At 40.8% G+C, this 15,706-nt stretch overlaps 1 pseudogene; it reads right to left on the bottom strand.

Annotated features, from left to right (window-relative positions):
* Positions 1-1,176: 1,176 nt before the first annotated feature.
* Positions 1,177-5,683, bottom strand: LOC129529822 (uncharacterized; annotated as a pseudogene).
* Between the last annotated feature and the right edge of the window lie 10,023 nt (positions 5,684-15,706).

Genomic DNA, 15,706 nt, shown 5'->3' with positions numbered 1-15,706 from the left:
CAATCCTCATTGTGAATGTGCCTAAAAACAGAACATCATAATGTGTGAGGCAAAAACCGATAGAACTTGTACGAATAAATGGATGAATCTGCTATTATATGTAGAGATTTTTAAACGTCTTTATCAGTAAAGGACAGCTAAAGCAGGCAGAAAATTAGTAAGAATGTATTTGACCTCAACAGCAGCATTAATCAATGGGATATAATGTACATCTATAGACTGGTTCACACAACAACAGCAAGAACACAACAGTCTTTTAAAGCTCCGGTGGAACATTTACCAAGATAGACTGCATTCTGGGGAATAAAACACACTTTAATAAATTTAAAATAGAGTAAGTCACACAATACCTATTTCCAGACAAAATATAAGTAAAGTAGAAATCAATAACTGAAAGATAGCTGGAAAATTCCAAAATATTAGGACACTGTCTGTATTAGTCAGGGTTCTCTAGCAGGACAGAACTAACAGGATAGACAGATATATATGAAAAGTTTATTAAGTATTAACTCACATGATCACAAGGTCCCACAATAGGCTGTCTGCAAGCTGAGGAGCAAGGAGAGCCAGTCCGAGTTCCAAAACAGAAGAACTTGGAGTTTGATATTCAAGGGCAGGAAGCATCCAGCATGGGAGAAATATGTAGGCTGGGAGGCTAGGCCAGTCTAGCCTCTTCACGTTTTCTGGCCTACTTTATATTCTAGGTGTGCTGGCAGCTGATTAGATGGTGCCCACCCAGATAAAGGGTGGGTCTGCCTTTCTCAGCCCACAGGCACAAATGTTAATCTCCTTTGGCAACATCCTCACAGACACAGCCAGGATCAATACTTTGCATCCTTCAATGCAATCAAGTTGGCACTCAGTATTGACCATCACAAGTCCACCCCTTGTCAACTTGAACCCATACACATCTCCTGAGATCATATATAACCTTCAAATAAAGATAATAATAAGGTCAAAAGGATGCCTAACATAATACAACTATGCTTCGTACAACTAGAAATGCACCAATCCCTAACCCAAATGCTATTACATAAAGTTAACAATATTCAAATGCTGATGAAGTCAATAAATCTTATGTGATATAATAAAGGAAAAAGAATATAAAATGAGGATATATTCTTAATACAAGTGTATACATGCACAAATTTGTTTTTAACAAAAGAAGGAGGAAAATTACAGCCCTCATTTCTGTAACTAGTCACGTGATCATAGCTGGTATTGCTGACTACTTTCTTCTACTACCCATTCTGTACTCCCTTTTCCTTTAGCAAACACCTCAGCAGGTTGTGGTTTTTTTCTTGATGGGGTGACCCAAGCCTTCATTCCTGAAGGGTCTGGGCCATTTGTAGTCCTGCCTGGATTGGGCTGTTGTACTTTCCCATTGATCTTAATCACAGAGTATGGTAATACTAAGAGACACCCTAATGAATCTCCTGTATTGCATGCATAGTCTTCTTTACCTCCATTGTGGAGTAGTAGACTGATTTCATCTTGATAATCCGAGTCACCCCAGCCAATAGTGTAACTCCCTTTTTAGCCTGTTGATTTAAAAGTGAGAGGAGCCCAAAGTGTTCTAGTGGAATTCTTAACTTCCTGTTTAATGGAATTGTTGTTGTGTCTCCTGGTGTCAGCGTTCTTTTCTCTGGAACTAAGACCTTTAGACCAGCAGACCCTAATGTCACGGGAACAGGAAGCAAAAATTTTGCTAGTGGATCAGTAGGTGTTATGGTGAGTGGTACCACTTCCACTTCCACCCTATGATTCCTGGATCCATGAGTCCTGGCTATGGGAGAAACAGTACCGTATACTGGATGCTGATTCAGAACATATATGGCCTTCTGGAGAACTTGCCACAACATGCAAAGTATTGTCACCTAGTTGGCATTGCAATTGTGACTTCAAAAGGCCATTCCACAGTTTTATCAATCCGGCTGTTTCAGGATGATGGGGAACATGGTAACCAGTGAATTCCATGAGCATGAGCCCACTGCCACACTTCTTTAGCTGTAAAGTGAGTGCCTTAGTCAGACGCAATGCTGTGTGGAATACCATGACGGTGGGTAAGGGATCCTGTGAGTCCATGAATGGTAATCTTGGAAGATGCATTGTGTGTAGGATAAGCAAACTCATATCTAGAGTGACTGTCTATTCCAGTGAGGAAAAATCTCTGCCCTTTCCATGATGAAAGAGGTCCAATATAATCAACCTGCCACCCGGTAGGTAGCTGATCACCCTGAGGAATTGTTCAACATTGAGGTCTCAGTGTTGGTCTCTGCTGCTGGCAAATTGGACACTGAGCAGCAGCTGTAGCCAGGTCAGCCTTGGTGAGTGGAAGTCCATCTTGCTGAGCCCATGCATAACCTCCATCCTTGCCACCATGGCCACTTTGTTCATGAGCCCATTGGGCAATGACATCAGGGGCTGGGGAAAGAGGCTGAGCGGTGTCCACAGAATGAGTCATCCTATCCACTTGATTATTAAAATCCTCCTCTACTGAGGCCACCCATTGGTGAGAACTCACATGGGATACAAGTATCTTCAGTTTTTGACCACTCACAGAGGTCTATCCACATATCTTTTCTCCAAATTTATTTGTCACCAATTTTCCAATCATGCTTCTTCCAAGTCCCTGATCATGCATCCAAACCATTGGCTACAGCCTATGAATCAGTATATAATTGTACATCTGGCCATATCTTCTACCGGATGCACTGCTCAAAGTTCTGCCTACTGGGAAGATTTCCCTTCACCACTCTCCTTCAGGGATGTCCTAGAAAGTGGCTGTAGTACTGCAGCTGTCCACTTTCGGGTGGTGCCTGCATATCCTGCAGGACCATCTGTGAAGCAGGCCCTAGTCTTCTCTTCCTCTGTCAACTGATCATAGGGAACTCCCCATGAGGCCACTCTGGCAGGCTGGGGGAGAGAAGGCAGAGTGGCAGGAGTGGAGAACATGAGCATTTGAGTCACCTCCTCATGTAAGCTACTTGTGCCTTCAGCACCTGAGCAAGCCCAGTCACATATATGCCACTTTTATTTGATGATGGAATGCTGCTGTACCCAACCCACTTTATGGCTAGTTTGGTCAGGAAGCACCCAATTCATTGTAGGCAGTTCAGGTTGCATGGTGGTTTGATGACCCATAGTAAAACCATCAGTTTCCACCAAACCCCAGTAACAGGCCAAGAACTGTTTCTCAAAAGGAGAGTAGTTATGTGCAGATGATGTCAGGGCCTTTCTCCAAAATCCTAGAGGCCTCCACTGTGATTCACCTAGGGGGCCTGCCAAGGGCTCCAAACAGCATCCCTATCTGCCACTGACACCTCAAACACCATTGGATCTGCTGGGTCATATAGCCCAAATGGCAGAGCAGCTTGCACAGCAGCTTGAACCTGTTGCGGAGACTTCTCCTGTGGATTCTCTGGACTCCACTCAAAACTAGCAACCTTTCAGGTCACTCAATAAATGGGCCAGAATAACACACCCAAATGAGGAATGTGTTGTCTCCAAAATCCAAACAGACCCGCTAGGCATTGTGCCTCTTTCTTGGTTGTAGAAGGGGCCAAATGCACCAACTTATCCTTCACCTTACACCACCGGGCCCTTAGAAATTTTACTGAGGTGAAAGGTCCCTGCCTTTTTGCCATCCTCTTGCATGCACATGTCTTACCAGTACATCCAGTGTGTTTGCTACTTCTTGCTCACTGGATCCAATAAGCATAATGTCGTAAATGTAGTAAACCAGTGTGATATCTTGTGGAAGCAAAATGTGATCAAGGTCTCTCCGAATAAGATTATGTCACACACCCGGAGAGTTGATATACCCCTGAGGTAGGAAAGTAAAAGTATATTGCTGGCCTTGCCAGCTGAAGGCAAATTGCTTCTGGTGGGCTTTATAGACAGGAATGGAGAAAAAGACATTTGCCAAGTCAATGGCCACATACCAGGTACCAGGAGATGTGTTAATTTGCTCAAGCAATGAAACCACATCTGGTACAGCAGCTGCAATTGGAGTCACCACTTGGTTAAGCTTATGATAATTCACTGTCATTCTCCAAGATCCATCTGTCTTCTGCAAAGGCCAAATGCTTGATTTGAATGGGGATGTGGTAAGAATCACCACCCCTGTTTCTTTCAAGTCCTCAATGGTGGCACTAATCTCTGTAATAGCTCCAGGGATGCAATATTGTTTTTGAATTACTATTTTTCTAGGTGGAGGCTGCTCTAATGGCTTCCATTTGGCCTTTCCCACTATAATTTCCCTCACCCTACCAGTCAGTGAGCCAATGTGGGGAATCCGCCAGATGCTAAGTATATCTATGACAATTTTGCATTCTGGCACTGGGGAAATGTTCACAAGATGAGCCCTAGTACACACTGGACCCAATGTAAGTTAGACCTAAGCTAAAACTTCATTAATTACCTGACCTCCATAAGCTTCCACTTTAACTGGAGGACCACAATGATGTTTTGGGCTCCCTGGAATCAATGGCAGTTCAGAGCCAGTGTCCTGTAGTCCCCAAAATGTCTGATCCTTTTTTTCCCCATTGCACAGTTACCCTGGTAAAAGGCCTGCAGTCTTCTCAGGGAAGGATGGGAGAAAGATTAACAGCATAAATTGCCAGCAGTGTAATGAGGTCTTTCCTCAAGGGGACACAGCTTCCCCTTCATTCAAGGGGTTCAGTGTCTGTAAACTGGCTCAATTCTGGAAATTGATTGAGGGACCATGATTCTCTGTTTTTATAATTCAAATTAGTATTCTGCCCATTAGACCTAAAAGTTTTTTCCTTATATAAATTAAGTAGAAATGCAGTAGGCTTCCTATCAATTTCACTTCTAGGAAGACCGTGACTAATTAGTCAATTCCAGAGCTCTACACGAGTCAGATTGTGCTGATTGCCATTTTGCCTCTGCTGTCCCTTACAATAGCTATGCCCACCTTGCCTTTGATGGTTGAGTGCTGCCACTTGGCTCCTGTCACATGAGGACCCAAATATTCCCATTGTATTTAAATTTTGTAGTTGAGAGAATGTGGTTCCCACGGTTAGATCTGACATAAAGAGAAGAGCAGTTAAAGGGCTCTTCAAAGATGCAGGTGCTGCCTTCACATATCTATTTAACAAGATATTGGTCAAGAGTATATGTTCTGGACCTTCCACACTGAGAGGAGTAGGTCTAAAGTGACTAATCCACTCCACCATCCCAATCTTTTTAAGCCTTTGGATCCCTTCCTCTACATTAAACCAAGGGAGATCAGGCATTTTCAGCTCGCTCACAGTGGGCCATCTTTTAATCCATATTTCAGCTAACCAAGCAAATAAACTACTAAAACCTTTTTTTTTTAACTCCCTGAGTTGCAACATTAAAAAAAGAGTCCCTAGTTAGTGGGCCTAAATCAACAAATTCAGTCTGATCCAACTCTATTTTCCTTCCACCATTATCCCACACCCTTAATATCCATTCCCATGCCTGTTCTCCAGGTTTCTGTTTATAAATTAGAAAAATCAAGCAGTTCTTTTTGAGTATGGCACATCTCCTCATGGGTCACACTCTCAATCTCACCTCTAGGGGCTCTCCGGGGCTTTAGTCTAGTTATAGGTCTAGAAGCAAACATGGGTGTAGGGGGTGGCTTCTGAGGAGAATCAACATCATTTTGCCTGGTAACTGCCTCAGGGGAGGCCATCACTGTTGTCTCAGGCAGCACAGGGTTTATCTCCTCAGACAAAGGTGGAAAGGCTGATGGTAGCATAGGTTGCGGAGTGGATGTTGCCACTACTGGGGATGGGGATGCTGTTTCTTCTGGCAAAAAAAAGTTAATCAGAGTTTACAAACTCAGTGTCCCCAGCTTCATCAGAGTCCTCCCACACATCCCCATTCCAAGTTGCAGGGTCCCATTCTTTTCCAGTCAATGCCCTCACTTTAACAGTAGACACCTGGCGAGTCTGTGCATGCACCTTTGATTGCATGTCAGCCACTCGCGTGAAAAGAATTTGTGTCTGTTTTTCCACAATTTCAGCTTCTTCTCTTTAGGAGATAAGACTCTCACTCAGGGCAATCTTAGCAGATTTGAGGTTCAGTATCTTCTTCTGAAGCTGGGAGTTAGAGTCCCTGAGTTCATCATTGTCTCTCATCATTTTGTCCATTGAACTCAGGAACAACCAACCAGATTCATTTTGTTCCTTTGTTCTCCACATATGGTCAAAGATATTATGTATAGTGGCACTAAACTATTTGCCTCTCCAAAGGATTGAATCAAGAGTGTCAAATGCATTTATTTTGCATAAGTCTCTAAACAATTCATGCCAAGGAACCTCAGTATTCTCCATACGATTAGAAGTAGAGTCCTTAGCATTTTTGGGTCTAATCATATTAAGCAGCCTACTCCAGAAACTTCAAAACCAATGAAAGGACTCCATTTTTAATATTCTGTTCCTCTAGAACCATTACTGGTACCAAAATCTATATTAGTCCAGGTTCTCTAGAGGAACAGAACCGACAGAATACATATACATATACATATACATATACATATACATATACATATACATATACATATACATATACATATACATATATTCTGTATATATAATATATGAAGGGGAGTTTATCAACTTATATATATAATATATGAAGGGGAGTTTATCAACTATTATATATATATATGAAGTTCATTAACATATATATGAGGCGAAATTTATTAACTCACACAATCACAAGGTCCTAAAATAGGCCATCCTAAAATAGGCCATCTGCAAGCTGAGGAGAAAGGAGTGCCAGTCCAAGTCCCCAAACTGAAAAACTTGGAATCCAACGTTAGAGGGTAGGAAGCATCCAGCAAGGGAGAAAGATGTATGCTGGAAGGCTAGGCCAGCCTAGCCTTTTCACCTTTTTCTGCCTGCTTTATATTCTAGCTGCACTGGCAGCTGATTAGATAGTACCCACCCAGATTAATGGTGAGACTGTCTTTCTCAGATCACTGAATTAAATTTTAATTTCTTTTGGCAACACCCTCACAGACACACCCAGGAACAATACTTTGCATGCTTCCATCCAATCAAGTTGACACTCAGTATTAACCATCACATTTTCTTAGTCTGTTCAGGCTGCTATAACAAAACATATATTGACAGGCTTGTATAAAACAGAAGAATATTTCTCACAGTTTAGGATGTGGGGAAGTCCAAGACACTGGCAGATTTGGTGACTAATAAAAGCCTACTTTTCCATAGCACGTTTTCACTGTGTCTTCACATGGTAAAAGGCAGAAATTAGCTCCCTTGGGCTTCGTTTATAAAGATCCTAATCCCATTAATAAGGAATCTGCTGTCAAAACTTAATCACCTCCACAAGGATCCATCTCCTAATACCATCACCTCTGGGGTTAGAGGTTCAACATACAAATTTCAGAGAGAATTAAAACTTCAGACCATACCAGAGAGATTAAACAGAACAATGATACATAATATTTGTACATATTTATGGAATACATGAAATAATACCATTTAACAAATGTATAGAATGTGAATAGTCAAGCTGGGGCATTTAGGGTATTCATCCCTTCAGGTATTTATTATCTCTATGTGTCAGGAACATTTAGAGTTTTGTGTTCTAACTATTTTGAAATATATAATACATCGTTGTTAACTATAATCACCCTACTTTGCTACTGAACATTGAATCATTTCTTCTATCCAACTGTATTTTTGTACCCATTAACCAACTTCTATTCATTTCCTCCCCACACTTCCCAGCCTCATGTACCCATCATTCTACTCTCCACTTCCACGAGATGCACTTTTTTAGTTCCTGTGTCTGAGTGAAAACATGCAAAGTTCGTCTTTCTGTGCTTGGTTAATTTCACATAACATAATGACCTCCAGTTTCATCCATGTTGGTGCAAATGACATTATTTGATTCTTCTGTGTGATTCAATCTTATGTAAGTAAGTAAATATACCATCTCCTTTTTATCTATTCATCTGTTGGTGAAAACTTAGGTTAATTCTTTATCTTTGCTATTATGAATACTGCTGCAATAAACATATTGTGGGTTTATTGACTTGTTCTTATTTGTATAAATTGTATAAATTGACTTGTTCTTATTTGTATAAATATCCAATAGTGAGATTACTGGATTGTATGGTCATTTCATTTCTAGTTGTTTGAAAACTCTTCATACTATTTATCACAGTGGCTGTACTAATTTACATTCTAAGCAACAGTCTGTAAGAGATCCTTTTTCTCTGCATCCTAGCTAGAATCTGTCACTCTTTGTCTTTTTTAATAATAACAGCCCTGAGGCAAGATAATATTTCATTGCAGTTTTGATTTGCAATTTTCTAATGATTAGTGATAACAGCCAGAGAGGATTTACCTATTCCAGCACTCAGAACATGAGTTTTGGCAGGCCTTATCACTATAAGCTCAAGTGCTTTGGTCTTAAAGTTGAAAGGCAATCTAGGCCACAAACACTGCAACTCCTAGGTGAGTTCTTTTTTTTTTTTTTTTTTTTTTTGAGATGGAGTCTCGCTCTGTCACCCAGGCTGGAGTGCAGTGGCACAATCTCGGCTCACTGCAAGCTTCGCCTCCCGGGTTCAGGCCATTCTCCTGCCTCAGCCTCCTGAGTAGCTGGGACTACAGGCACCCGCTACCACACCCAGCTAATTTTTTGTATTTTTAGTAGAGACGGGGTTTCACTGTGTTAGCCAGGATGGTCTTGATCTCCTGACCTCGTGATCCGCTCGCCTCTGCCTCCCAAAGTGCTGGATTACAGGCATGAGCCACCACGCCCAGCCAACTCCTAGGTGAGTTTTAATGCTGAACTGGTCTCAGAGCCAAAGGGCTTGGGGGAAAATACATGTAACCTACTGAGACAACAGCTGGGGTGGATAAGAGAGTGCTTGTTTGACCTCTACCTTAAATCCAGGCTAACCAGCTCACAGATCCAAAAGAGACACCTTCCTTCTGCTTCAGGAGAGGAGAGGAAAAAAAAAGCAAAGAAGACTTTGTCTTGCATCTTGGATATTAGTTCAGTCACAATGGCATAAGATACTGGGTAGAGTCATGAGTCCTGTTCCAGGTCCTGTCAGACAACATTTCTAGACACACCCTGGGTGAGAAGGAAATCTGCTGCCTAGAATGAAAGGACGCAGTCATGGCAAGACCCATTGCCTGCTGACAAAAGAGACATTAGGCCTTGAATAACTAGCAGAGATACTCAGTAGTACACCCTATGGGCCTTGGGTAAGACTCTGAGATTTACCAGCTTCAAGTGAGATGCAGCAAATTCCTAGCTGTGATGACTACAGTGAGAGACTCCATCAGCTTGTGTAAAGCAGAAAAAAATGTAAAGGGGACTTTGTCTTGCATCTTAAGTACAAGCTCAGCAACAGTGGGGTAGAGCACCAAGCAGGGTCTTGGGGTTCCTGATTCCAAGATTTGGCTCTTGGATGGAATTTCTGGACCAGCCCAGATTCAAAGGGGGAGCCCACTACCCTGAAGGTTGAGTCCCAGAACTGGCAACATCCACCACAAGGTGATTGAAGAACACTTGGACATTAAATTAATGTCAGTGGTAGCTTAGCAGTACTCTCCATGGGCTATAGGTGATGTCGGCCACGGGGTGAGGCTCCTCTGCCTATAAAAATAGGAGGAAAAAGTAGGAAGGACTGCATACTATGGTTTGAGTGTGAGCTCAGTCACAGTACAATAGAATATTAGGTAGATCTCTAAGGTTTTCACTCCAGTCTCAGGCCCCCAGATAGCATCTCTGTATGCACCCAGGGCCTGGGAGGAACTTGCTACCTCGAAGAAAAAAACACAAGCCTATCTGGATTTTCCACCTGCTGACTGTACAGCCATAGGGCCTTGAGTTAACATAGGTGGTATCCAGGTAGTGGCTACAGATAATCTTGGATGAGACCTAGTGGTGTGTTGCCTACAGGTCTGATCCAGTGAAGTCTCAGTCTTGGCCACCAGGGCACTTGTGTAACCCCACTCTCAGCTCCAGTTGACTCAGCATAGAGAGAGAGAGAGACTCTGTTTTTTCCAAGAGAAAGTAAAGAAAGAGAACAAGAATCTCTGCCTGGTGATCCAGATAATTCTCCCGAATTTTGTCCAAGGCCATCAAGGTGATACCTATATGAGTCTGCAAGAACCAGAGCATTAATGGGCTTAAGGTGTACACTAATGCACATGTGGCTTAGGTTACAACATTCAAGTCCTTTCAAATACCTAGAAAGCCTTCTCAAGAAGTATGGGTACACATAAGCCCAGACAGGAAGGCTACAATCAACATCTAACTCTTCAATTCCCAGACACTAATGAATACCTACAAATATCGACATCATCCAAAAAAATATAACCTCACCAAACAAACTAAGATACCAGGGACAAATCCTGGAGAAACAGAGATATGTGGCCTGTCAGACACAGAAGTCAAAATAGTTGTTCTGAGGAAACTAAAAAAAAAAATTAAAATAACACAGATAATGAATTTACATTTTTGCAGATAAATTTAACAAAGAGATTGAAACAATTAAAAAGGATCAAGTAGAAATTCTGGAGTTAAAAATGGAATGGACATTGGAATCTTTGCTTTTTTATTTTTATTTTTTATTATACTTTAAGTTCTGGAATACAGGTGTAGAATGTGCAGGTTTGTTACATAGGTATACGTGTGCCATTGTAGTTTGCTGCACCATCAACCCGTCATCTACAACAGGTATTTTCTAATGCTATCCCTCCCCTTTCCTCCTACTTCCTGAGAGGCCCTGGTGTGTGATGTTCCCCTCCCTGTGCCCATATGTTCTCATTGTTCAACTCCCACTTATGAGTGAGAACATGCGGTGTTTGGTTTTCTGTTCCTACGTTAGTTTGCTGAGAATGATGGTTTCCAGCTTCATCCATGTCCCTTCAGAGGACATTAACTCATTCTTTTTTATGGCTGCTTAGTATTCCGTGGTGTACATGTACCACATTTTCTGTATCCAGTCTATCATTGATGGGCATTTGGGTTGGTTCCAAGTCTTTGCTATTGTGAATAGTGCTGCAATAAACATATGTACACATGTGTCTTCATAGTAGAATGATTTATAATCCTTTGGATATATAACCAGTAATGGGATTGCTGGGTCAAACGGTATTTCTAGTTCTGGATACTTGAGGAATTGCCACATTGTCTTCAACAATGGTTGAACAAATTTACACTCAGACCAACAGTGTAAAAGTGTTCCCATTTCTCCACATCCTCTCCAGCATCTGTAGTTTCCTGAGTGTTTAATGATTGCCATTTTAACTGGTGTGAGATGGTATCTCATTGTAGTTTTGATTTGCATTTCTCTAATGACCAGCAATGATGAGCTTTTTTTCATATGTTCATATGAATGTCATCTTTTGAAATGTGGCTGTTCATATCCTTTGCCTAATTTTTGAAGGGGTTCTTTGGGTTTTTTTTGTAAATTTGTATAAGTTCCTTGTAGATTCTGGATATCAGCCCTTTGTCAGATGGAGAGATTGTAAAAATTTTCTCACATTCTGTAGGTTGCCTGTTCACTCTGATGAGCGTTTCTTTTGGTGTGCAGAAGCTATTTAGTTTAATTATATCTCATTTGTCAATTTTGGCTTTTGTTGCAATTGCTTTTGATGTTTTAGTCATGAAGACTGTGCCCATGCCTATGTCCTGAATGATATTGCCTAGGTTTTCTTCTAGGGTTTTTATGGTTTTATGTCTTACATTTAAGTCTTTAATATATCTCGAGTTAATTTTTGTATAAGGTGTAAGGAAGGGGTTCACTTTCAGTTTTCTGCATATGGCTAGCCAGTTTCCCAACACCATTTATTAAATAGGGAATCCTTTCCTCATTGCTTGTTTTTGTCAGGTTTGTTGAAGATCAAAAGGATGTAGATGTGTGGTGTTATTTCTGAGGACTCTGTTCTGTTCCATTGGTCTACATATCTGTTTTGGTGCCAGTACCATGCTGTTTTGGTTACTGTAGCCTTGTAGTATAGTTTGAAGTCAGGTACCATGATGTCTCCAGTTTTGTTCTTTTTGTTGAGGATTGTCTTGGCTATACGGGCTCCTTTTTGGGTTCCATATGAAATTTAAAGTAGTTTTTCCAATTCTGTGAGGAAAGTCAATGGTAGCTTGATGGGAATAGCATTAAATCTATAAATTACTTTGGGCAGTATGACCATTTTCATGATATTGATTCTTCCTATCCATGAGCATGGCATGTTTTTCCATTTGTTTGTGTCCTCTCTTATTTCCTTGAGCAGTGGTTTGTAGTTATACTTGAAGATGTCCTTCACATCCCTTGTAAGCTGTATTCCTAGGTATTTTATTCTCTTTGTAGCAATTGAGATTTGGGAGTTTACTCATGATTTGGCTCTCTGTTTGTCTATTATTCGTATATAGGAATGCTTGTGATTTTTGCACATTGATTTTGTATCCTGAGACTTTGCTACAGTTGTTTATCAGCTTAAGGAGTTTTTGGCTGAGACAATGGGGTTTTGTAAATATACAACCAGGTCACCTGAAAACAGAGATAATTTGACTTCCTCTCATCTTATTTGAGTACACTTTATTTCTTTCTCTTGCCTGATTGCCCTGGCCAGAACTTCCAATACTATGTCGAATAAGAGTATTGAGAGCGGCCATCTTTGTCTTGTGCCAGTTTTCAAAGGGACTGCTTCCGGCTTTTGCCCATTCAGTATGATATCGGCTGCAGGTTTGTCATAAATAGCTCTTATTATTTTGAAATATGTTCTGTCAATACCTAGTTTACTGAGTGTTTTTAGCATGAAAGGCTGTTGAATTTTATCGAAGGCCTTTTCTGCATCTATTGAGATAATCATGTGGTGTTTACCATTGGTTCTGTTTATGTGATGGATTATGTTTACCGATTTGCATATGTCGAACCAGCCTTGCATCCCAGGGATGAAACCAAATTGATCGTGGTGGATAAGCTTCTTAATGTGCTGCTGGATATGGTTAGTCAGTATTTTATTGAGGATTTTTGCATCGATGTTTATCAGGAATATTGGCCTGAAAAGTTCTTGTTTGTGGTGTCTCTGCCAGGTTTTGGTATCAGGATGATGCTGGCTTCATAAAACGAGTTAAGGAGGAGTCCCTCTTTTTTCTATTGTTTGGAATAGTTTCAGATGAATGGTACCAGCTCCTCTGTACCTCTAGTAGAATTTGGCTGTTATTCCGTCTGATCCTGGGCTTCCTTTGGTTGGTAGGCTCTTTTTTTTAATACTTTAAGTTCTAGGGTACATGTGCACATTGTGCAGGTTTCTTACACATGTATACATGTGCCTTGTTGGTGTGCTGCACCATTAACTCCTCATTTACATTAGGTATATCTCCTAATGTTATCCCTCCCCCTTCCTCCCACCCCATGACAGGCCCCAGTGTGTGATGTTCCCCTTCCAGTGTCCAAGTGTTCTCATTGTTCAATTCCCACCTATGAGTGAGAACACACGGTGTTTGGTTTTTTGTCCTTGTGATAGTTTGCTGAGAATGATGGTTTCCAGCTTCATCCATGTCCCTACAAAGGACAAGAACTCATCCTTTTTTATGGCTGCATAGTATTCCATGGTGTATATGTGCCACATTTTCTTAATCCAGTCTATCATTGTTGGACATTTGGGTTGGTTCCAAGTCTTTGCTATTGTGAATAGTGCTGCAATAAACATATGTGTGCATGTGTCTTTTTAGCAGCATGTTTTACAATCCTTTGGGTATATACCCAGTAATGGGATGTCTGGGTCAAATGGTATTTCTAGTTCTAGATCCCTGAGGAATCGCCACACTTACTTCCACAATGGTTCAACTAGTTTACAGTCCCACCATCAGTGTAAAAGTGTTCCTATTTCTCCACATCCTCTCCAGTACCTGTTGTTTCCTGACTTTTTAATGATTGCCATTCTAACTGGTGTGAGATGGTATCTCATTGTGGTTTTGATTTGCATTTCTCTGACGGCCAGGGATGATGAGCATTTTTTCATTTGTCTTTTGGCTGCATAAATGTCTTCTTTTGAGAAGTGTCTGTTCGTATCCTTCACCCACTTTTTGGTGGGGTTGTTTGTTTTTTTCTTGTAAATTTGTTTGAGTTCATTAGGATACAAAATCAATGTGCAAAAGTCACAAGCATTCTTATACACCAATAACAGACAAACAGAGAGCCAAATGATGAGTGAACTCCCATTCACAATTGCTTCAAAGAGAATAAAATACCTAGGAATCCAACTTACAAAGTATGTGAAAGACCTCTTCAAGGAGAACTACAAACCACTGCTCAATGAAATAAAAGAGGATACAAACAAATGGAAGAACATTCCATGCTCATGGGTAGGAAGAATCAATATTGTGAAAATGGCCATACTGCCCAAGGTAATTTATAGATTCAATGCGATCCCCAGCAAGCTACCAATGACTTTCTTCACAGAATTGGAAAAAACTACTTTAAAGTTCACATGGAACCAAAAAAGAGCCTGCATTGCCAAGTCAATCCTAAGCCAAAAGAACAAAGCTGGGGGCATCAAGCTACCTGACTTCAAACTATAGTACAAGGCTACAGTAACCAAAACAGCATGGTACTGGTACCAAAACAGAGATATAGACCAATGGAACAGAACAGAGCCCTCAGAAATAATGCCGCATGTCTACAACTATCTGATCTTTGACAAACCTGACAAAAACAAGAAATGGGGAAAGGATTCCCTATTTAATAAATGGTGCTGGGAAAACTGGCTAGCCATATGTAGAAAGTTGAAACTGGATCCCTTCCTTACACCTTATACAAAAATCAATTCAAGATGGATTAAAGACTTCAATGTTAGACCTAAAACCATAAAAACCCTAGAAGAAAACCTAGGCAATACCATTCAGGACATAGGCATGGGCAAGGACTTCATGTCTAAAACACCAAAAGCAATGGCAACAAAAGCTAAAATTGACAAATGGGATCTAATTAAACTAAAGAGCTTCTGCACAGCAAAAGAAACTACCATCAGAGTGAACAGGCAACCTACAGAATGGGAGAAAATTTTTGCAATCTACTCATCTGACAAAGGGCTAATATCCAGAATCTACAAAGAACTCAAACAAATTTACAGGAAAAAAACAACCCCGTCAACAAGTGGGCAAAGGATATGAACAGACACTTCTCAAAAGAAGACATTTATGCAGCCAAAAAAAACACATGAAAAAATGCTCATCATCACTGGCCATCAGAGAAATGCAAATCAAAACCACAGTGAGATACCATCTCATACCAGTTAGAATGGCAATCATTAAAAAGTCAGGAAACAACAGGTGCTGGAGAGGATGTGGAGAAATAGGAACACTTTTACACTGATGGTGGGACTGTAAACTAGTTGAACCATTGTGGAAGTAAGTGTGGCGATTCCTCAGGGATCTAGAACTAGAAATACCATTTGACCCAGCCATCCCATTACTGGGTATATACCCAAAGGATTATAAAACATGCTGCTATAAAGACACATGCACACGTATGTTTATTGTGGCACTATTCACAATAGCAAAAACTTGGAACCAACCCAAATGCCCAACAATGATAGACTGGATTAAGAAAATGTGGCACATATACACCATGGAATACTATGCAGCCATAAAAAAGGATGAGTTCATGTCCTTTGCAGGGACATGGATGAAGCTGGAAACCATCATTCTCAGCAAACTA

The sequence above is a fragment of the Gorilla gorilla genome, chromosome X (assembly GCF_029281585.2).
Source record: "Gorilla gorilla gorilla isolate KB3781 chromosome X, NHGRI_mGorGor1-v2.1_pri, whole genome shotgun sequence".
Lineage (NCBI taxonomy): Eukaryota > Metazoa > Chordata > Mammalia > Primates > Hominidae > Gorilla > Gorilla gorilla.
Note: the sequence above shows the minus strand (reverse complement) of the source record. Positions and strands in the feature narration are given on the sequence as shown.